Source organism: Trichechus manatus, unplaced genomic scaffold (assembly GCF_000243295.1).
Source record: "Trichechus manatus latirostris isolate Lorelei unplaced genomic scaffold, TriManLat1.0 scaffold00010, whole genome shotgun sequence".
Lineage (NCBI taxonomy): Eukaryota > Metazoa > Chordata > Mammalia > Sirenia > Trichechidae > Trichechus > Trichechus manatus.
Window position 1 is genome coordinate 25,403,915 of NW_004443946.1, and position 24,782 is coordinate 25,428,696.

Here is a 24,782-nt window from a genome sequence, read left to right on the forward strand (position 1 = left end):
AGCTACAAAAAACCAAAACAAGACCCATACCTCACACTATGCACAAAAACTAACTCAAAATGGATCAAAGACTTAAATATAAAATCGAAAACGATAAAGATCATGGAAGAAAAAATAGGGACAATGCTAGGAACCCTAATACATGGCATAAACACAATACGAACCATAAGTAACAACGCACAAGCACTAGAACAGAGACTAGATAACTAAGAGGTTCTAAAATTCAAACACTTACGCTCATCAAAAGACTTCGCCAAAAGAATGAAAAGACAACCTACAGACTGGGAAAAAATTTTTGGCTACGACAAATCCTATCAGCGTCTAATCTCTAAAATCTACAAGATACTGCAAAACCTCAACAACAAAAAGATGAATAACCCAATTAAAAAATGGGCAAAGGATATGAACAGACACTTCGCCAAAGAAGATACTCAGGCAGCTAAAGACACATGAAGAAATGCTCACAATCATTAGCCGTTACAGAAATGCAGATAAAACTACAATCAGATATCATCTTACCCCAACAAGGCTAGCATTTATCCAAAGAACACAAAATAACAAATGCTGGAGAGGTTGTGGAGAGACTGGAACACTTATACACTGTTGGTGGGAATGTAAAATGGTACAATCACTTTGGAAATCAATTTGGTGCTTCCTTAAAAAGCTAGAAATAGAAGTACCATACGATCCAGCTATCCTGCTCCTTGGAATATATCCTACCGAAAGAAGAGCTGTCACACGAATAGATATATGCACACCCATGTTCATTGCAGCACTGTTCACAATAGCAAAAAGATGGAAGCAACCTAGGTGCCCATCAATGGAAGAATGGATAAATTATGGTGTATCCACACAATGGAATACTACGCAATGATAAAGAACAACGATGAAGCCATGAAACATAACATAGAGGAATCTGCAAGACATTATGCTGAGTGAATTTAGTCAGTCACAGAAGACCACTAATATAAGAACTCAAGAAAAGGCTTAAACACAGAAGATAACATTCTTTGATGGTTACGAGGGTGGGGAGGAAGGGTGAGGGTTATTCACTAACTAGATAGTAGACAAGAATTATCCTAGGTAAAGGGAAGGACAGCACACCCTACAGGGGAAGTCAGCACAACTGGACTAAACCAAAGCTAAGAAGTTTCCTGAATACAAGCAAACACTTCAAGGGACAGAGTAGCAGGGGCAGGGGTCTGGGGACCATGCTTTCAGGGGACATCTAGGTCAATTGGCATAACAAAGTTTATTAAGAAAATGTTCTGCATCCTGCTTTGGGTGGTGAGGGGCGTCTGGGGTCTTAAAAGCTTGTAAGCAGCCATCTAAGATGCATCAATTGGTCCCAACCACCTGGAATAAAGGAGAATGAAGAACACTAAAATCACAAAGACAGTATTAGCCCAAGAGACAGAAAGGGCCACATAAACCAGAGACTTCACAGCCTGAAGAACTAGATGGTGCCCGGCAACCTCCAATGACCGCCCTGACAGGGTCAAACAGAGTCCCTGATGGAGCAGGAGAAAGGTGAGGTGCAGAACTCGCATTCTACTAAGAAGACCAGACTTAATGGTCTGACTGAGACTGGAAAAACCCCGGAAAGCATAGCCCCCGGGTTCTCTATCAGCCCAGAACTAAAACAATTTCCAAGGCCAACTCTTCAGACAGGGATTGGACTGGACTGTGGGACATAAAGTGATACTTGTGAGGAGTGTGCCTCTTAGCTCAAGTAGATACAAGAGACTAAACGGGCAGCTTCTGTCCAGAGGTGAGATGGGAAGGCGGAGAGGGTTAGGAGCTGGTTGAATGGACATGGGGAATCAGGGGTGGAAGAGAGAAGTGTGCTGTCACAGTATGGGGAGAGCAATTAGGGTCACATAACAATGTATGAATAAATTTTTGTATGGGAGAGTATCTTGAAATGTAAACTTCATCTAAACTACAACATTAAAAAAATTTTTTTTGAATGAGAAACTAATTTGCATTATAAACTTTCACCTAAAGCACAATAAAATTAAATATGTATATATATATATATATAAATATATATATATATATACGTATATATATAATCCATTTAAGGTACTAATTTGGATGCGGAATCTGGGGACTCTTCCAACAGCCCTGCATCTTCCTAGCTGATGCTGACCAGAAAGGTGCCAGTGCATTCATTTGCATATATGCAAAGGAGACCATCCACAGCCGGCCAGAGCACCCAGCTCAGGGGCTGGGGTCTGCTTTCATCTGTTTACTCCGGCTTGGAAGAAAGAGAAAGGACAGGTTGCCTTAGCTTCCCACCAAGCCAAGAGTCATTTCAACACACCCAGGCTGGCAGAGCAAAGAGCGTAAACCTCTAGGGTCAGAAAGTGAGGCCTCCCTTCTCCCCCATCCCTCACCCCTCCCCACCTGACCCGATCTAGGATCCTAGCAGAGGGGTCGTGGGGAGGGCTTACCCATGTTGAGCTGCAGGAAAGCTGCCACCATCTGGGGCTCCTCACATTGCCCTCTCCCTGGCTTTGCAAGTCGCCCAAGCCCATTCCTCTTGCCCTGCAAGGCCCTCAGTTCTCCTCTCCCCTCAGAATGAGCTGGGCTGGGGAGAATGAAGAGACCAGACAATTGATCTGGGAGTTAGGAAGCTGAACTGATATGCAGCCATCACCATGAGCAAGGTTTGCCCTTTTTACCCTTCTATAAAATTTAGGGGAGTCGGGAGAAGGACTAGCATCTGTGTTTTTAGTCAAGGAACTCTTTCTCCAACAAAATCTTACACATGTACCATCAATAAATCAAAGAAAGGGGTGCTGCTCTGGTTGAAACGAGGCTGGAGGTGGAGGCGGGATGAGTCAACCTCTCACTGTACCTGCTCATCCCATGGAGCCCCTAAGGCTCATCAGAGCCTGTTTTGAAACCACTGGGCCCACTGGGTCCTGAGATCCCTTTCTGCTCTGAAAGCCTGCCATTTCAAAGCCACCAATGGTCACCCGAGGAGAGAGAGCAAAGAGGAGACAGTGGGGCTGAGGAGGGGCTAATAAGACAAACCCAACCAACAAACCCACCCTCAGTCCTCAATCTCGTATTCTTGGAACTGCCTCAGGGAAATTCTAGTGGAGGCTGTCAGCTTCCCTCCACACCTGTCCGAGCGCCGAGGCCTTGGGAAGATTGCCTGAGCGTAGTGAGCTCCCCTCTGAGGGCAAGGAAGGAGGGCTTGCCTCCTCACCCTCACCCCTACTGTTCTCTGTCTGCCTCCTGCCCTGCCTTGGGTGCCCTCCTTCTCAATCTCTGCAGTCTGCTGTGTGCTTCCGGTTGGGTGCCTGTCTTTCTCTCTCTCACACACACAGAAGCAACTTCTCCCTCCCCTCCCTGTTGTCCCTCTGTCCTACGTCCCTCAGCCCAACCCAGCCCAGTCCATCCCTGGGAAAGTACACGAACAATACCTGGAGAGGGGGATCAGGTATCCTGGTGGGGGACTGACCCCTACAAAACACACAGATGGTTAATCCCTGAGCAATTCTGGGCTTTCTTCTTCCCCTTCTCCCCTCCCTCTCTCCTCTGTTTCCACTCCTGGGTCAGATCCCAGCACCCCTGCTCTCCTGACAGACATCCTTTTTTTCATATGTGCTCTGGATTGAGATTAACTAGTTGTGGGACGCAGCGAGTCATTCCCCTTCTCGAGGCCTCAGTTTCCTCATTGGTAAAATGAAAGAGTTGCACTGACAAGCAGTGTTTAAGCTTTTGGGATGTCATAGATCCCTTTGAGAATTTGATGAAAGCCAGACACACACACACACACACAATTTTACAATCTCAAAGACCCCTGAAGCCTATCCATGGACTCAAGAAAGGCTATTCAAGGGTCTTATCTGCCTTCACATTTTGAGTCTAGCACTCTGGGCTCAGCTTCTCCACACCACATTAGCTGCACCCTCTTTATGGCCTGGGCGGAGACACCAAAGGAGTCACAGGAAGATGGGGCCAGACCAAGTGGCCACCTGTCCTGTCCATTCCAGCTCCCCAGCCTCTTCCCTACCTCCTCACACCAGATGATTGGTCAAGCCCTCCCCAAACCTGCTGCAGCTGCCTGAAAGAGAGAGGGAGGAAAGGAAAGGAGGAGGGGAGATGGTCCCGCGATACAGTATGGAGCAAAGGGGCTGCAGCCTCTGCCCCTTCATCTTAACCCCCAAAGAGTGCTCACCCTGGCCTGGCCCAGCACCCTTGGCACCCTGCCTTTGCCATCATCGGGTTGGCAACAGGCTGGTGGTGAAAGGGCCCTGGTCTCAGAGCCAGGGGCGTCCTTCTCCCCCTCCAGCTTGCTTAGTGCTTCCCACAACACTCCCCTGCCCAGAAACTTTCATCAACTCTCCGTGGCTTCCAGCAGAAAGCTGCCCACAGTATGTGCCCTCACTCAAGGCTCTCCAGGTCAGATGCCGGTCCACAGCTCCAGCCTCACCTCCTAAAATTCTCCTTCACACTGGCCAGCCTGGGCTACTAGCCACATTTTCTTGCCTTCACACTAGAGCTGTTCCTAGAATAATCCCTCTCTTCTTCCCTTTTCTTCTCCTCCCCTCACGTCATATCCAAATGAGCTCAGACGCCACCTCCTCCCTGAAGCCTTTCTAGCTTCCTCCCCAGTTGGAAGTCTTCTCTCCCCTGAACTCTCGTGGCACATGAGCTGAGGGCTCTTGCCGCCTCTGCCCTGTTCTCAATTTCTGTAGGTAAACTTGACAATAGGAGACAATAATACTCTTTAGTGGAGCCTATCGTGTGCAAGGCGTGGGTCCAAGAGCTTGACCTAAGTTATCTCAAGCAACCTGCTTTAAGAGGCAAAGCCACATGTCTGACTTCCAAGCCTATGTACTTTCCTCTGCCCCATTCTGTCACCTAAGTTTCTTGAGGGAACTTGAGTCTTGAGGTCGAGATCTTATTTACCTTTTTTGCTAGTATCAAACTATTGCCACCACATCTGTCATTAAATGATTGGGGAGAGGTGATGGGAGAAGGAAGAGAAAGAACTAATACCACATACCAGGTTCTTTATACACGGGATTGTGTTTAATCCTCACAGCAACCCTACAAAGTAGGCACCATTAATTATCCCATTTTACAGAGGAGAAACTGAGGCTCATTGAGGTTATGTAGCATGTCTACCGCCAGTCATGCAGCCTGTTGGTGGCAGCGCTAGCCTTCCCACCAAGAGCTCTCATGCCTTGAAGCCCCCTCCCATCGGGGGTCTCACAGTGTTCCTCCCTCTAGTTAACAAATGGATCCCCAAATGTTAGACTACAATGACTTTTATCACTGAAATGTATTTTCTTACTGACTTCCATTACATAATTGGAAATATAGTCCCCGGGGTAACAAATTTGGTGATTTCATGACACAACAAAAGCACTAAAGGATCATTCTAGAAGCTGCATTCCTCCCCCTCCAAAGTTAGATCTTCTTGGAGAAAGACAGGTTGATTCTTGCCTAGTCCTTTAAAATCGATCAAGGTAGTATAAGCCTCCAGTTTGCAGAGGCAGCTTATCTAAGGTATGGCAGGAAGGGCACATGCCCTGGGTGCCACCTGAAGGGGAGCGCCACTGAGCGGTTTCTATTAAACCCAGTACGGTCCAACATCCTTCCTCAACCACAGTAGACACAGAGGCATAGAGGCGGGCTGGCGGGAGGTGGGGAAGGGGAGCACTTGCTCCAGGGCAAGCCCAAGGGGGTGCCAGATGAGGTGTGGAATGACATTCTGAGGCACCACAAATACGAAACGTACTTGACTGAGGCAGCCGGACAAGATGGGGGAAGGCGTTTCTGCTGACCTGTTGCCGCTATTGATGTCTATTCATCTTGAAATTGAGGGAGGGATGTAACAGAGATTGCCCCTGGGCACTAGAATTGAGGGAGGCGCAATCAAGTGACTGACCCTGGGTGCTCATCACCCTTGCTACTGCCCTGCAGGGGTGCAATTTCAGTGCTTGCCATAGGCACTACTTTCTGTAGACAGCCTCTGCCCGTTTAAACCCTGTCCCTTTAGGTCCTCCTTATAAAGGGCTTTAGCCTGTGGTTGCTCATTTGTGTGTTTTCAGGGTCTTATGTGAGGTCTTTAAGGTGAAAGCTGGTCTTTTTGTCCCTGAGAAGCATGGAGATCATTTCTGTAATCTATTATTTCTTTTAAGTGTGTAGCAGATTTCCTTTAAGTGGAACACAGCGTGGCCCACTTAAAACAAATTCTGTTTAATAATGTAGTGGGGCTTGAAGAATCCACAGTTTAAGTGGACTGTAGTAACCCAGGAGTAACAGATGGGTGAGGCCTCACCACCCAGCCCATTCTTAGCCAACAGAACCACCTTCTACCCATGGTGGCCGGGACCCAGGGGAACAGACTAGCTGCCGAGTTTGCCAAGGCCTTGCCCTAGAAAGAAAAAGACCTAGTCTGTGAGGTAAACTCTGCTCCACTCCCCACTCCACTTTAGTTCCGTGGATTTGCTCATTCATTCATTCACTACCTCAGTCATTTGCTCAAGTGTTCACGTATTCATCCAACCACGCCGTCATGGAGCATGTACCAGGGTGGTAGGGATTCAATAGTGAGAAGGACACGGTCTGTACCATCAAAGAGCTCAGTCAGATGGAGGAAAGAGCTGACAGACAGTACAAGGAGTACCAGGAACTATAAGAGAGATCTATATACAACACAGAATCCCTGGATGGCATAAACGGTTAATGCACTCAGCTGCTAACCAAAAGGTTGGATGTTCAAGTTCACCCAGAGGCTCCTTGGAAGAAAGGTCAGACAATCTACTTCAGAAAAATCAGCAACTGAAAACCCTAGGGAGCACAGTTCTACTCTGACACTTATGGGGTTGCCATGAGTCAGAGTTGACTCAACAGCAACTGGTTTGTATACACCACCCAGTGGGGTCTCTGTGAAAGAAGCCCTCCCCGAGCAAGTCAGAAAAGGCTCAGTAGGGAGAGGGGGCAAAGGTGAGCCTTCAAAATGTTTCTAGGTAGAGAGAATGTGTGTGCAAGGGGGTGGGAGCATGCAAGGCATTCTAGATCAGGGACAAATTCCCGAACACATTGACGAAAGACAGAGGGGATGGTTGGAAGGGATCATTAATTTGGGACACGGCATTATAGGAAACGAGGATTGTAAGAAACCACCTAAAAGGGACTGAGCCAAAGGTTTAAGGAGCTAAGAATAACTTAAGGGACCATCTTCCTGGAGCTGCATAGAGGGTGGGTAGAGGGAGTAAAGTTTTCTATTGGCAGAATCCAAGCCCCAAGCATCAAACAAAATAGCAGGTGCAGAGCTGGAAGATCTCAGGCTCATTGCTCACAGGTAAGAGGCTCTGAGGGCTCCCGAAACCAGCTTCAGAAGAAGGCCCTCTGTGCAGTAGTGATGACAACTAGGACACTGAGGGGAGACTGTACCCCCACCTGGAGTGCAGTCTTGGTACCAGTGCCTAAGACACAGGTCCCAGGTCAACCTAGCCCAGCATCTCTAGAATAAACAGAGGCCCTTGCTCATATTTTGGAGTTCCTGGGTGGTACAAATGGCTGCTAACCAAAATGTGGGTAGTTTGAGTCCACCCAGATGTGCCTCAGAAAGTAGGCGGGGCGATCTACTTCATGAAAAAACAATTGCTATTGAATTGACTCTGACTCATGGCAACCCAATGTGGTTCAGAGTAGAACTGTGCTCCATGGGGTTTTCAATGGCTGATTTTTCAGAAGTTGATCACCAGGACTTTCTTCCAAGGTGCCAGCAGGCAGACTCAAACCATCAACTTTTAGTTAACTGCCATTTTGCACTACCCAGGGACTCTTGCAAAAAGTTAGCCATTACAAACCCTGTGGAGCAGAGTTCTACTCTGGCACACATGGGATAGCCATCGGCAGGGCCAAATTAAGGGATGTGAGAGTCCCAAGCACTAATAATCTGTGGTGCCTCCTTCCTTTGCTTACTCACGCATTCAAACGAGATATGTGAGTTATACATATATATAACAAGAGCTGCACAGAGGGTGGGTAGAGGGAGTAAAGGTTACTTTTGACAGAATCCAAGCCCCACGCATCAAACAAAATGGCAGATGAGGAGCTGGAAGATCTCAGGCTCATTGCTCACAGGTAAGGGGCTCTGAGGGCCCCCTACACCAGCTCTAAGCTTCAGAAGAAGGCCCTCTGTGCAGTAGTGCTGACAACTAGGACACTGAGGGAGACTGTGTCTCCTGGCTTGAATTGCTGGATCAGCAGACAGGATATACGAGACAGTGCTCTCAAAATGGATCAGAGGCCTGTTATCTATTAATATAACGTGTCCTTGCCCAGTGTTTTAGTCACCTAGTGCTGCTATCCCCCACGCATCTGTCAGTTTGTCTTACTGTAGGAGCTTGTGTGTTGCTGTGATGCTGGAAGCTATGCCATCAGTATTCAAATACCAGCAGGGTCACCCATGGTGGACAGCTTTCAAATGAGCTTCCAGACTAAGATAAACTAGGAACAAGGATCTGGCAGTCTACTTATGAAAAAAAATGAGCCAGTGAAAACCTTATGAATAGCAGTAGAACAATGTCTGATATAGCGCCTGAAAATGAGCCCCTCAGGTTGGAAGGCACTCAAAATACGGCTAGAGAAAAGCTGCCTCCTCAAAGTAAAGTCAACCTTAATGGCATGGACGGAATCAAGCTTTCAGGACCTTCATTTGCTCATGTGGTTCGACTCAAAATGAGAAGAAACAGCTACAAACATCCATTAATAATAGGAAGTGGAATGCATGAAGTATGAATCTAGGAAAATTGGAAATCATCAAAAATGAAATGGAACACATAAACATCAATATCCTAGGCATTAGTGAGCTGAAATGGACTGATATTGGCCATTTTGAATCGGACAGTCATATGGTCTACTATGCCAGGAATGACAACTTGAAGAGGAATGGAATCACATTCATCATCAAAAAGAACATTTCAAAATCTATCCTGAAGTACAGCGCTGTCAGTGATAGGCAAATATCCACATGCCTGCAAGGAAGACCAGTTAATACGACTGTTATTCAAATGTATGCACTAACCACTAAGGTCAAAGATAAATAAATTGAAGATTTTTACCAACTTCTGCAGTGTGAAATTGATCGAACATGCAAACAGGATGCATTGATAATTACTGGTGATTGGAATGCAAAAGTTGGAAACAAAGAAGAAGGATCGGTAGTTGGAAAATATGGCCTTGGTGATAGGAATGATGCTGGAGATCACATGATAGAATTTTGCAAGACCAACGACTTATTCATTGCAAAGGCCTTTTTTCAACAACATAAATGGCGACTATACGCATGGACCTCGCCAGATGGAATAGGCAGGAATCAAATCGACTACATCGATGGAAAGAGACAATGGAAAAGCTCAATATCATCAGTCAGAATAAGGCCGGGACCAACTGTGGAACAGACCATCAATTGCTCATATGCAAGTTCAAGTTGAAGCTAAAGAAAATTAGAACAAATCCACGAGAGTCAAAGTACGACCTTGAGTATATGCCACCTGAATTTAAAAACATCTCAAGAATAAATTTGACGCGTTGAACACTAATGACTGAAGACCAGACAATTTGTGGAACGACATCAAGGACTTCATACATGAAGAAAGCAAGAGGTCATTAAAAAGACAGGAAAGAAAGAAAAGACCAAAATGGATGTCAGAAGAGACTCTGAAAGTTGCTCTTGAACGTCAAGTAGCTAAAGCGAACAGAAGAAACAATGAAGTAAAAGAGCTGAACAGAAGATTTCAAAGGGCTGCTCCAGAAGAAAAAGTGAAGTATTATAATAACATGTGCAAAGACCTGGAGTTAGAAAACCAAAAGGGAAGAACACACTCGGCATTTCTCAAGCTAAAAGAACTGAAGTAAAAATTCAAGTCTCGTGTTGCAATAGTGAAGGATTCTATGGGCAAAATACTGAACGACATAGGAAGCATCAAAAAAAGATGAAAGGAATACAGAGTCACTGTACCAAAAAGAACTGATCGATGTTCAGCCATTTCAGGAGGTAGCATATGATCAAGAACCGATGGTACTGAAGGAAGAAGTCCAAGCTGCACTGAAGACATTGGCAAAAAACAAGGCTCCAGGAATTGAGGGAATACCAATTGAAATGTTTCGACAAACAGATGCAGCACTGGGAAGTATTACTTGTCTATGTGAAGAAATCTGGAAGACAGCTACCTAGCCAACTAACTGGAAGAGATCCATATTTACGCCCATTCCAAAGAAAAGTGATCCAACAGAATTCAGAAATTATCAAACAATATCATTAATATCACAAGCAAGTAAAATTTTGCTGAAGATCATTCAAAAGCAGCTGCAGCAGTATATCAACATGGAACTTCCAGAAATTCAGGCTGGATTCAGAGGAGGATGTGGAGCTAGGGATATCATTGCTGATGTCAGATGGATCTTGGCTGAAAGCAGAGAATACCAGAAAGATGTTTACTTGTGTTTTATTGACTACGCAAATGCATTCGACTGTGTGGATCAAAACAAATTATGGATAACATTGCAAAGACTGGGAATTCCAGAACTCTTAATTGTGCTCATGAGGAACCCGTACCTAGACCAAGAAGCAGTCATTACAACAGAACAAGGGGATCCTTCATAGTTTAAAGTCAGGAAAAGTGTGTATCAGGAGTGTATCCTTTCACCATACTTATTCAATCTGTATGCTGAGCAAATAATCCGAGAAGCTGGACTATATGAAGAAGAATGGGGCATCAGGATTGAAGGGAGACTCATTAACAACCTGCAATATGCAGATGATACAACCTTGCTTGCTGAAAGTGAAGAGGACTCGAAGCACTTACTGATGAAGATCAAAGACCACAGGTTTCAGTATGGATTACTCCTCAACATAAAGAAAACAAAAATCCTCACAACTGGACCAATAAGCAACATCATGATAAATGGAGAAAAAATTGATGTTGTCAAGGATTTCATTTTACTTGGATCCACAACACCCTTGGAAGCAGCAGTCATGAAATCAAACAACCCATTGTACTGGGCAAATCTGCTATAAAAGACCTCTTTAAAGTGTTAAAAAATAAAGATGTCACCTTGAAAACTAAGGTGTGCCTCACCCAAGCCATGGTATTTTCAGTCACCTCATATGCATGCAAAAGCTGGGCAATGAATAAGGAAGACCAAAGAAGAACCGATGCCTTTGAATTATGGTGTTGGTGAAGAATATTGAATATACCATAGACTTTCAGAAGAACAAACAAATGTGTCTTGGAAGAAGTACAGCCAGTATGCTCCTTAGAAGCAAGGATGGCAAGACATCATCTCACATACTTTGGAAATGTTATCCGGAGGGATCAGTCCCTGGAGAAGGACATCATGCTTGGTAAGGTAAAAGGTCAGTGAAAAAGAGGAAGATCCTCAATGATACAGATTGACACAGTGGCTGCAACAATGGGCTCAAGCGTAACAACGATTGCGAGCATGGTGCAGGATCGGGCAGTGTTTTGTCCTGTTGTACATAGGGTTGCTATGAGTCAGAGCCAACTCAACCTCACCTAACAACAACAACAACAATGCTGCTATAATAGAAATACCGCAAGTGGATGCCTCTAACAAAGAGAAATTTATTCTCTCACTGTCTAGGAGGATAAAAGTCCAAATTCAGGGTGCAAGCTCTAGGGGAAGGCTTTCTCTCTCTGTCGGCTCTGGGGGAAGGTCCTTGTCATCAATCTCCCCCTGATCTAGGGGCTTCTCAGTGCAGGAACCCCAGATACAAAGGACAGGCTCTGCTCCCAGCACTTCTTTGTTGGTGGCATGAAGTCCCTCTCCTCTCTGCTCGCTTCTTTCTTTTATGTCAAAAGAAATTGACTCAAGAACATAATCCTGTAGATTTCATCGTGCCTCATTAACATAACTGACTCTAATCTTGCCTCATTAACATCATAGAGGCTAGGATTTACAACACATCAGATGACAAAATGGTGGACAACCACACAATACTGGGAATCACGGCCTAGCCAAGTTGATACACATTTTGGGGGGACACAATTCAATCCATAATACCCAGTAACTGCTCATGTTGTATCCAGCTGCATATTGAATGTAGCAAGAATTAGACTTGACAACCCACCCCCACCTCTTCTTTATTAGAAAGAAATAGTATACTCCCAAGAGATCAGCCAAGATAAGGAGTTTCAGTTACACAGGAGGGGACCATAGGAGACAGATGTCAACAAAGGTGTTGAAGTGGTAGGGGCCCCATAGCTTAAACAACCTTGCACATGGGTGCCCTCATGACCCTGCATGAACTTTACTTCTGGTGGGCACATTCTCACTCACTGGAGCTAGTATCAATTTCATTTAGTGCCCTGCCAGTTCTCTTCCACTGCAGCACTTGATTTTCCTTGTGTTTTGTCTGTTTGCTATCTATGGGTCTTTGCTTTGGACAACTGGTACCCCTGTTTTGTTGATGCCCTAAGCATGTGCTTACCTGGCCATCAGTCAGAATCAACTCAATGGCACTGGTTTGCTCACGATGCCCTCTCCACTTGGAAAACCCACCCCCAAACCTCAAATCACTGCTTGTGAGAGTCCTATACATTCTCCAAGGTTCTGCTCCAATGTACCTACTGCATACTTTATGCAGTACTAAGATACATACCAATATGATTGCCCCCTCCTACATACCTTTGGGACCACACACCTTTCCTTCCATCCTAAATTAAAGTCTCATATATGTAGGTGTTAGTCTCCTCAGTAGGCCTGTCATTTCCACTGGGAGTTTCCTACTGTTGATACCATGCTCCGTGTATCCTCCAAGCATGTAGCACATAGTAGGTAGTCAAGTCCAAAAACCCAAAGCAAACCTGTTGCCATCTAGTCCGTCCTGACTCATAGCAATCCTGTAGGACAGAATAGAACCACCCCATGGGGTTTCCAAGGAGTGGCTGGTGAATTCAAACTGCCAGCCTTTTGGTTAACAGCCAAACTCTTAACCACTATGCCACCAGGGCTCCAGGTGGTCAAGTAGCATTCATCAAAAATGGCTTGGATGACCACCCTGAAAATCTCTGTGGACTCAATAGGCCCCGATGTTGGAGGGAGGCAGAAAGGGGATATGGGCCCCTGTCTGACCCTCATCAACTCCCATAGTCCCCAGGGAACATCTCTGGAATTGTGTTTTCCTTCTCTGTTTTGGGTTGAGTCTGTACTTAGTCCCCGGAGGGCCTGGCATTATTCTCCTCAAGGCTTCAAGGGGGTTGAAAAGCGTTTCATATTTCTCTGTGTGGCAAACAGTCAGTCCCCTGCCTCCCCTCCCAGGAATCAGGAATCCCAGAAATTAAAGCCAGAGAGACTTGAATTTCTTTCTGAGGAGGGGCCACCACAACAGATGCCAGTTGGTCCCTGGAAATCCAGTTAGGAGGTGGGGCAGGGGGGTGAAATGGGGGGAAGGGGGGCTTTGCATTTTCTCTGAGGAGGTAGGAGATAGAGGAAGGAAGGAACAGCCCTGGGTAAAAAGCCCCAGTACCTTGAAGGGCCGGTTCGGTTTCCCTGCCTGGGACCAAGAACCCTTTCTTTCTAGCTGAGTTAGAACAGGCTGAGGCCCAGTGGCAGCCATTCCATGCTCTGCTGTGGGCACGTTTCTCTGAGTGGAAAGGAGAGAGAGTGGACAACAGAGCTTTCGGCGCTGGCGAAGGAGTGGGAAGGAGTGAGTCCCAGCTGAGAGAGGCAAGCCCGACCCAGATGCCAGTAGACAGGGAGCGGGAGTGGGAGGAGGGACAGGGCCAAGCTGGCTTCCAAACAGAGGCTTGGAGATGGCAGCGGGCTTACGCAGAGAACAGCACTGACACCTGAATCTCGCATGCTTCCCCTGGAGAGCACTTTAATGAGGCTCACAGCTGTAATATCACAGAAGGAGCATTAACAATGCTAATTACCTAAAGTTTAGCCGGAACATTCTCAACCCACCTGCCTTGGGGACACGCTGTTGTTCTGGCCCTGCTAAAGCACTGATGGTTCAAAACCCGGGCTGAGGCTTATGACAAAGGAGGGGACTAACAGAGCTCTGTGGTAGGCTGGGGCATGTGAGGGGTGGAGGGAGGGGTGGGTTGTAAGTGCTACAGGCTGCAGGGACCGCCAGGAGAGGAGGGAGCGAAACCCCCTGCTCATGACACCAACACTCCTCTGCTCTGCTTAAGAGAAACCCAAGGGAGAAGCCCCAGGTAGAGGTCAGGCCCCCTTTGGAGAAAGCTGGGAGTAGACACTATGTCCACTTGTACCTGGCAGAGAGAGCACCACGGACCCATGGTGGCCTCCCATCATCACAAGGTCTTCTGCAGCTTGAGGGAACACTCCTTGAGTCTGTCCCACCATCTAGCCCCAGAGATGATTTCAAACTGTTGTGTTTTTTTAAAGCAATAGAACCGCCAGTATATGAAAGAGAATCAGAGCTGTGCTAGCCAATGGTTCAAATTGAAAGTTGGGGCTCAGGAATCCTGACCACTTGTCTTCTTTTGTCCCCACCCCAGAGGCCTCTGGGCAACCCCCAAGGTCTCTCCCAGAATCCTAGGGCTCTGAAGAATCTACTTGGAAAACTATTATTCTAGAACAGTCTCAATTTCTGACATCGTTGTGTCTGGTGTTAAACCATGCCATTCCAAGGGACTGCCTGGAGACAAGCTTTGACAGATGCCCCAGAGGGCCTCCAACTCAAGTGAGCTTCAGGAGCTGAAGGACAGGCATATACAACTTGATTTCATTGGCTCCTTACCCAAACTTGCCTGAGTCCTAGGGCTGGCTTTATAGGTAGAGAAACTCATACCCGTACCTATAAAGTCAAAATCATCCAGCTAGATAATGCAAGAGCTAGCACTCCTGGTCCCTCTTCTAGAGGTCTTTCTGCTGAGGGAGGAGGAACCACCTTATATCTGTCACGACCCCATTCCCTTGGACTATCTTCAGTGCAGGGTGGTGGAAAGTAGCATCAACACTTTATTCCATTGGTCCCTTCTTCTTGCTTCTCCCCACCCCATCACCATTCCATGCCTTCTCCTCTCCCTAAGGCATGGGCAGGGAAAATCTACTCTGCTTTGTGTTTGCTTGAGGGTAATTTGGGTCTCTTCAGTTGTTCCCTCCCTCCTCCATCCCTCCAACTCCCCAGAGGAACATCTGTTTCTGACTCATGCTAGTTAACTTTCCCAGGCCCAACAGACCATGGTACTTCTACTGCCCCCTCCAAAGCCCTCTCTCAGCAATTGATGGAATAAGACTAGGGTGTGATGCTGGGTTCCCTGGGGTCCTTCCACCTGAGGTTGCCTTGGGAAAGCAGAAACATGCATGGATGGCCCTCTTTGTAGATGAAAGGCCTGTGTGTGATCTTTTCCCGCCTGGACTTTGCTATGACCCTAAGCGCCTCTTCTGCTGGAATAAGCAGTTCAGCACTGCAAGCCCTTCTCTCATGTGAGGCCACTGTGGGGGAAGGCCTGGCCTTTCTCCCCTGGCCCCTGGGCAGGGACATCACTCCCTCTGCAGAGATGGCTCAACACCCTGCTCAATGGCCCATGTCTGCAGTAACAATCAGTGGCTCCTACACTGGAAATAACAGGGCATATTATGCTTAGGAAAGCAAAGGCTGAAGGTGCGCCAGTAACTTATTGAAGAGTAGTGAAGCATTTATTTGTTTGGGAGACAAAAAGTGACATGGTTTCTCCCCCATTGCCATGTCTACCTAGTCTTACTGAAACACATACAGATTCCAACTAAAAGCACATTGACTGGCTGAGATCAGAAGTCCCTTCTCCCCAAACTTCCCCTTGTCCATGTGCATTATATGTTGTGCTATTACCTCTCTGGGGCCTGATTCCCTGGCTAGATTGTAAACCCCATGAGAGGTGGGACTTTGTCTTTTTCTCAGCTGTATCTGCAATGCCAAGCACATAGTAGAGGCTTTATTTATGTATTTACCTTCAATTTATTTGAAAGACTGATTCTTAACTTGCAGCCTCCGAAAACGAATTCCTAGGTAGACCAGGAGTCAAGCACTGGAGGCTGTTTCTTTAAGGCAGTTGCTAAGAAGTCTCTGGGGATTCTGGGGGCAGATGTACCTTCCGTGATGTCTCTTGCTCTTTGCCCAGAGCAGCCGTCTCACTGCCTTTTATGGAAGGTGGTGTCTGATCTGAGAGGGAAGGAGCTGTGACTCAGCTGGCTTTCGAGATGGCCCTGAACCTGAGGTCTCTCCTTCCCCCCTACCTTCCCCCACCTCAGCTGGGAGTCATCTTTTGAGTCATCTGCCTCCTCTCCCCCAGAAATTCCAGTGGGTTCTCTTTAGAATGCCCTGCGATCTTCTCAGAGGGGTCTCCTGAAAATGAGCAGCTCCACCCCTGCAGGAGAAGCTTGGTTAGATCTGAAATCATGCTGCTGGCTGTGCCCATGAAAGCTGCAGTGACTGTGGCTTCCCTGGAGCTTGCGTATGATGGGATCAGAATTCTGTCACCAGGGAGCAACAGAAACCTGGAATTGTTGCTCCTGGATTGTCCTCAAAACATGTAAGCAGCAACCCTTCTCTGGAGCCTGATGAACATGAATATGTGTGTGTAGGTACACACACATGCTCACACACATGCACATACTTCCGTGTGCACACATGCAGTCCCACTGTACACCCCGACACGAAAGGCCTCTACTCCCATATTTGCAATTAACCTATGCGTGCTTGCAATTGATATTTTAAAGACTAGGAGAAAAAATAACCCAAAGCTTCTGAAAATTTTAAAGCCTTTTATTTGTTTACACATTCTCTAAATTGCAGACAAAAGATTAGCTACATAGGTAGTCAACACTGCTAACCAACCACAGAACAAATACTAACCACAGCAAGGAGGGGATGAAGGCTTGTGACTCAGTCTTTGTGGACGTGCAAGGGTTCCACAGAGGGGCTGGGATGTCCAGGGATCCCAGAGGTCAAGGCTGCTCGATGCCCACATTGCTCTTCACCTTGTTGGCTACTGGTCTTGACTCTCCTCCCAGAACTTGATCAGGTTCAGTAGGAAGGGCAGGGAGTGAGGCTGGAGGTCCTGGTTCATGGACAACCCTCTGATCAGCCCTCTGAATGAAGAACAGCTGCCCCTGCCTTGGGGCAAGTCCTATGTCAGTGAGTTAAAATCCAGATGTGGGCTATTTCCAACCTGTAGATTCTCCTGGAGACTAACAATACGCCTGCTCTCTGAAAAGTCACAGAACCAGCATGTCCCCTTTGGAAGGTGGGAGATGTGGCACAGCCTCATCTCCAATACTGACACACTGAGAGATCTGGATACATCCCTTAGATAGGGCAGCAACATCACATCACTTTTCACATGAGGAGCCACAAAAGAGTGGGACCTGGACACACAGGAGACCCAGTAGGAGCAGAAAGGAGCATCCTCCAGAAGACAGAGAACCAGAGTGGCACACACACCTACAGACTGAGACTACATCATATCACACCTCAAAAAAGAGGAGAGTTAGTGGGAGAATGGGGGAGGGGAGAGCACTTTTTGTTTCTTTGCCTGTTGCTGTGGCTGCTTTTTAAAGAACACAGAGCTAGCCAAATGGAGATTTCTTCTCTGGACCATTACACACAACTTCCCAAATCTGTAGCCCTTTTCTCTTAACTTCAAGAAAGCTACGTCAGCCTCAGTCCTGGACACTGTTTGAAGTACTGAAGCAGCCCAAGGCAAAAACTCTAGGTTGTCCAGTCAGCAAGAGGATATGTGGTGTTTGATCCCAAGGGCCAATGGGGAGGGCATTCAAAGGAGCATGAAAAGGAGTCCCCTCATTAGCAGGCATTTCTAGCACTGGAGGCCAACAATTCTGACCATTCTTTTATGACTAAGAGTTTCAAAAGAAGTTTGGGAGGGGGTAGAGAGGGAAAAAGAGACAAGAAGGCATCCTGGAATGATGAAAATATGATGCTTAAATGGCTTGCCTCTCTTGTACCCACACCTGGGAGAAGTGACTGCGAGTTTGCATCATATTTACAGGTCTAGACATATAAATGGAGATGCAGCAATAGAAGACAATCAGAACATTTCAGGGGAACACCTTTCCAACTATAGCCCCAATGCAATCCAGGATAGTAAATTCGGAAGGCTATAGATATCCAGGGTCTATTCACCAGCTGGGTCAGGGCAAGGAAGACTAAAGAAACTCTTTCTGAAACTCCTTGCACTCTCTGGCTCAGCCAAAGAGCTTCCATGCCCTTTGAGGGGGGCATAGGCATGAGCTTCTTCCACAGCAGTGGGGTAGGCATCTCCATCTAAGGGACACTTCATCCGTTCTACCCCGGGAGCCTTCTGCCACAGCCCACCCAGAGGAACCCCAGGGCTCATATGCCCTCACCAGAGCCAACAGCACAAGCCTCTCCTTGAGGAGAAACCCAGTGAAGCTTAGGCAACGGTTGTTGTTGGGTGCCATAGAGTCAATTTTGGCTAGTATTGACCCCATGTGACAGAGTAGACCTGCCCCATAGGGTTTTCTAGGCTGTAATCTTCACAGGAGCAGATCACCAGGTCTTTCTCCCCCCAGAGCTGCTGGGTGAGTTTGAACCATTGTGCCACCAGGGCTCTTTTGGCAACTAGATGAAGAAAACCAGTTTCTTTTGCCTTCCTGGCAGAGAAGTTCCACATTTTTGGCTATCAAAGGGATAATGTTATTGAAACATGGCATTAAAATCGCTCTCAGAGAAAAATGTAGAACAAAATTCTAACTCACAAAAGAAGACCAGACTTACTGGCCTGACAGAGACTGGAGAAACCCCAAGAGTATGGCCCCTGGACACCCTTTTAGCTCAGTAATGAAGTCACTCCTGAGGTTCACCCTTCAGCCAAAGATTAGACAGGCCCATAAAACAAAATGAGACTAATGGGGCACACCAGACCAGGGACAAGGACTAGAAGGCAGGACGGGACAGGAAAGCTGGTAATAGGGAACTCAAGGTCACTAACGGAGAGTGTTGACATGTCATGGGGTTGTTAACCAAATGTCATAAAACAATATGTGTACTAACTGTTTAATGAGAAACTATTTGTTCTGTAAACATTCATCTAAAGTACAAAAAAAAAATTTTTTTTTTTTAAATTGCTCTCAGCCTGAACCCATCTGGAAAGGGAGGAGCAGACCTGCCTTAGGACTCATTCTGGCCCTTTCACTAACTGCTATGTGATATGCACAGGCCTCTATTTCCTCCTCAGTCCAGTGGTCAGCATCTGGCTGGGAAGGAGTCTGAGTAGCCAGAACTTCTCAGCTTAAGAGTGCATTCAAGTGGAGGAGGGCAAGGAGATCCTCTCAGGGCTTCAGCTCCCTGAGCCAGCAAAGCACTCTGCTCCCAAACCCATGACCTCATGGAGCTTGGCAAGGCTGTAGGCTCAGGGTCCACCCTTGGCTGCCTGTGGGTGGTGCTGTAGTCTAGACAGAATCCAAGTCAGATGGCTTCCCTCTCTCTCCTCCTGCCAACACAAAGGACAGGAGGAAGCAGGGTCACTCAAAGGAGGCCTGAGGGCTTGATTCGGAAGAACCAAATGGATGGGGGGATCCAACCCCAGAATGCATATAGAGCTCTCAAGCACTTAAAAGCCTGTGTCCCTGACTGTCTCCACAGAGATCACCAAAATTCCACTTGCCAAGAGCCAGGTGCTGCCCAAGGACTCCAAAGAGCCTTCCACAGGGCCTGCCTCCCGACAAAGCTGAAGGCTGCTTTAGGCCAGCTCTGAGCTGACACTTGCACATGGGCAGATGCATGCCTTCCCCAATCCCAGACATTCAGCTTGAAAGCAAGCTCAGTACAGCATCTTCAAGGAAGTGCTAGAAGCTGAAATCTGGCTATGGCATATGCAGAGAAAGGGGGAGAAGCAACAAGTGGTTTCTTCCTGATGCTGTCAATGCAGAAAATTGGGAGTCTAACAAAGCATAAAGCTAAGATCTGATGAACACCTGGCCAAAGGTGGCCTTGGGATGTTTACGGAAAACACTTCTGACATCTGGGTCTCATCCCCATACAGACCGGCAGTGCCAGAAATATGCAACACACTGCTGAGATGACCCGGGTCTCTGTGCATGAGGGCTCCCATCTCACCACTCACCCTCTCGGCTTTGTCTAGTGGAACTGGACAAGGCCACTGTGCAGGTCACTTTACACCTCTGACCACCTCCTGGCCCTCCACCCCAGAAATATGAAAGCAGCATTTGGATGCACAGCCTCAGGGTCCTTTCGGATGCCTGACACCCTGAAACAAAGGCGCCTTTGTTACTTCAATAACTTTAATGTTAAGGATGTCCATCTTCTGAGGGCAGCCACTGCTGGGGACAACAGATTAAAGCAACTGGACTGCAATCATCTGTGGGCTTCCCCTCCATCTCCACTAGAATTTTTAGCCTGCTCACCTTCCACGGATGTACATGCCTCACAAACAGAGAGACCTAGATACACATACACCTTCCCCGATGGCACTATATTGACGTATGATCAGGATTCCTTGGAAGAGTTTAATTTTAGGGCTGAAAAGCAACTTGAAGACTGGGCCCGGATGAGGTTTATTTTTCCAGCCCCTTCAGGACCTAGTGCATTGCCTTGTACACAGTCAGTGCCCGGCCAAGTGTTTTAGCCAATACCAGCCTGCTCAGCAATCACTCGGGCCAGCAAGGAAGAAGAGCCCAGGGTGGATGCACGTGGCTGATGAGTGGTGGGGCACCTAGGATGGACACCCCCCACCCCCTTTCCTGGCTGTTGTTGTTTGTTGCTGTCGAGTCGATTTCGACTCATAGCGACCCTATGTAACAGAGTCAGGTCTTTCTCATGCAGAGCCTTGGATGGGTTCAAACTGCCAACATTTCAGTTAGCAGCCAAGTGCTTAACCATTGGGCCACCAGCACAAATGCTCCGTACTCCGACCATTTATTGCAAAAGAGTAATGTGTTTTCCCAAATGCCACATGGACCGGATGTGTTGGTAAGCCAGGTCCCTCTCTATCTCTCCTCTCTCCAGCCACCTACTCCCACCTCCTCTGCTCTTAGATCATTGCTCTACATTTCCATAATCTCCCTCACATATTGTCTAGCCAAGTTTCTTTTCTTTTCTCTCGTACCTAATTTAGATGTTAAAATGTGCAGGGGGCATGTTTCTTTTTCTTTTATGCCACTGTTTCTTCCCACCTCCACCCCACTCCTTAGCCTCTAGCATGGGAGGGAGGGAAGGGTGTAGGGAAGGAAGAATGCAGGACAAGGAAGAGGAGAACAAAAGGTCTTGGGTGGGGAACAAGCATGAAGGGGTGAACAAAGTCAATGAAAACCACAACCCCAATTCTAGCCATAAAAACCTCTGCATCCCTTCCATAGAAAGCAGAATTAAGACTTCTTTTCCCAAGTCCCCAACTCTTGTCAAATGTCTCCCCAAAAACAGCAGAGGTGAGCAAAGGGGAGAAATTAAGAGAGTGCTTGGAGCTAATGGCCTTCCAAGCACAAAATGCCTCTCATAATCCCCTGTGGTTGCACAGGGCTGGAAACTCTAGGAAGCTAGGCTGGAGAAGACCTCAAGGAAAGATACATCTTCTCTGAAGCTCTTGGTTAAGGGAAGGCTCTCCCCTCCTCCTGGAGCCAGCACCAAAAGCTCGCTTTAGTTCATTAAGAGTGTGTGTGTGTCCCTGTTCTCATCATCAATATTAATAATACTGATAAGAATAATAGAGCTGCGAGAGGAAAGCAAACGAGACGCAGTGAGTGTAAATATAACCTGGATGATCTGTAGGGTTATGTTGCTTAGGGAATACATAGGTCCCAGGTGCTCACACGGCATCCCCCATCTCCTATGGGACTGCTTACAGCCCTCCCTTACCCACCACAGCAACGTTTATTTGCCTGACTGGGTTGGTCCTAAATGGCTGTTTTGCTTACTGCCGGGGCTGGAGGTCATTATTTGTAATTATATCTCTGTTGAAGAGGGTCTGGCTGCCCGCCAGTCCCAGTTCCTGCCTTCCCCTGACCTGCACTGGGAAATGTCACCATCAGCACAAATACTTCCTTCCCTTAAGTCCGAAACCAAACCCGTTGCCATCAAGTCGATTCCGACTCATAGCGACCCTATAGTGACCCTATAGGACAGAGTAGAACTGCCCCATACAGTTTCCAAGGAGTACCTGGTGGATTCGAACTGCTGACCTTTTGGTTAGCAGCCGAACTCTTAACCACTACACCACCAGGGTTTCCTTCCTTGCCTTGGTGGGGCCAAAAGGAGGGAAAGCCCTGGAATGTCCCTCCTTCAAGGCCACTCGCCCCACAACCTGAGATTGGTGCTTGAGCAAAAAAAAGGAGGGAGTTGGGAACAAGGATACTGAAACCAAAAGGGCATTCCTGTGCTGTCTGACCCCCTTATATCCCTCACAGCTTCACAGGCCCTGGGGAGTTACCTCAGATCTGTCACCTGAGAAGATACAGCAAGGGCTCGCTCAGAACCTCGAGAGGGCCTTTTCTAGGAGTCCACTCACTTCCAAATCTTTCTTCTAACACAGGGAGGTCCCTGTTCCTTCTTCTGGGAAACCTACTAAGATGAGGCACAGGCAACGTGGGGATCCCTCCCCCTCAGACTTTCCTGGAGATGCTTCCTTTGTGCTTTTCTTTCCAGCAGCCTGGGCTAGAGGCCTGAAGAGGATGCCACACAGCCCAGCCTTCCTGGAAGCACCTGCCGAGGAGCTCAGAGGAAGCTCCCACTCCACATGTTTGGGGGCTTTGTTCTCCATTCCCCACATCCAAGGCACCCAACCTGTTAGCACTGACATCTCCCTCACTCTCCTTCCTCTTGCCTCCCTCTCAGATCACCTCAGCTGTCCCTTCATACAGACCAGAGAGTTCCCAGCTTCCAGCTCTCAAAGACTCACCTCCCTTCTCCTAGCTGCCCCAAACCCAAAACTAAACCCAGTCGATTCCGACTCATGGGGACCCCATGTGTCACAGAGTAGAACCTGTCTGACAATCTGCTTCCGTAAAGATTACAGCCTTACAGCCAAGAAAACCCTATAGAGCAGTTCTACTCTGAACCACTAACCTTTAGGTTAGTAGTCGAGCGCCATGCAGGGAGCTTTCATCTTCCCCAAAGGTCCTGAATTAACCCATCTGTTCCGCTGTTTCTACACTTGGAGGCTGGTGGCTGTGGTCTCTAGCAAAGGCTCTTAAACAGAGCCCTGGGCTTTGGGAATGTCCAGGAATGGGGAAAGGCACCCCAATCCACAACAGTCACTGAACCCACCTCTGACCAGCAGGGCAGTCGGGGTTTGGGTGAGGAGACTTGTGGGGGAGACTTCCTCCCCATTCCTCACCTGGTATCCAGATGAAATTGGGCTAACCTGAAAACCAAAAGCATCCTTTGGGGGTGGGGTAAGATTCCCAAAAGGGCAACATACAACCAAGGAGAAAAGAAAACCTTATCTACTTTGCTGGGTGGTGGGAAGTAAGACTGGCCAGCCTCCCCACCTGCCTTCATTTCCCAGCTGTTGGTATCCTGGGGTTGGGAGTCCTCTAAAGCCCTGGGGCCCCAGGCCTGTGGCTGCTAGCCCTCCAGCTGCCCATGTCTGCAGGCCATGATCTGGCCCATCCTTTGCTGCCATCCTTCCTCTCCTCCCCCAACCCCCAGTCCAGACCTGGAGGCGCCTCATCATCTATCTCAGAAAGTTAAAAGGACACCTTTCCCGTGGGAGTGGGGAGGTTCACAGGGACCCGAGACAGACTTTCTGCACCTCTCACCTTGGGCTGGCTGAGGGCACCGTTACCCCTCTGCCAGCTTTGCCCTTGGCAGACCACCAGCCAACAAGAAGCCAGAAATCAGGGCCTCGAGAAAGCAAAATTGGCCTGGTATCCAGAATTCGGCAAAGGTTTGGCCTTTTTTTTTTTTTTTTTTTTTTAAACCATCACATTGTCTGGGATCACAGGCTTGAAAAAAGTGGGTTGTAATAACTCTTCATTTCTACCCCAGGCTCTCTAGTTATTTCGTTCCACATGTTTCCCTAAGTGGAAATCTCGTGCTTGAGGGTTCTCCCTCTAGTCTGTCACAGACTCGCTGATCTCCTCCACAAGTACCACCCTCTCCCTTCTCTTTCCTCTTCTTTGCCTGACATGAGAAAGAACTTTGGCCGCCCCACCTCCTTCCTCCCAGGCTCCCCTTCCTCCCTCCCTCTCCAGAGATGCAGGCCGACTAAAGGGGACACCAATGCACAGCTGCTAAAGGGAGCCAGGCCTAGGATATCATGGCGTCTTCACTACAGTTCAGCTGAGGCGGGGTGGGGAGTGGGCACTGGGGAGAGTCTCAGGCAGGAATGAGAGAGGAAGGGAGGCTGTTGTTGTCCCAGCACTTCCACAACAGGTGGAGAATGGACTGGCGCCAGGGAAGGTAGCCATCAGGGCCTCGCCTTGGACAGCCGAGCAAGCCCCCCTTCCCCACCACACTGTCTTGAAGAGGCAACAAGTAGTCCTCTTCCCTGAGTCCAGAGGCCTGTGGTTGCCAGTAATCTTTCTTCAACAGCACTAAAGAGCACAGGTCTCCTAAACTTGCCCCCAAAGGAAAAGTAATAACAATCTTCTCATTTTTCTTCCTTAAAGTATCTGAACTTTGTAAGGGGAGGGCTGAAAGGAACCGTGCCGTGTTCAAAACTCAAGATTAAAATGTATGGTAAGTGTAACACTCCAGGGTATCATGAAGCCATCACTGTGAAACCCCCAAACCCTCCCGCAACCCTGAAACCTGTTATCTTCCCAGCTCT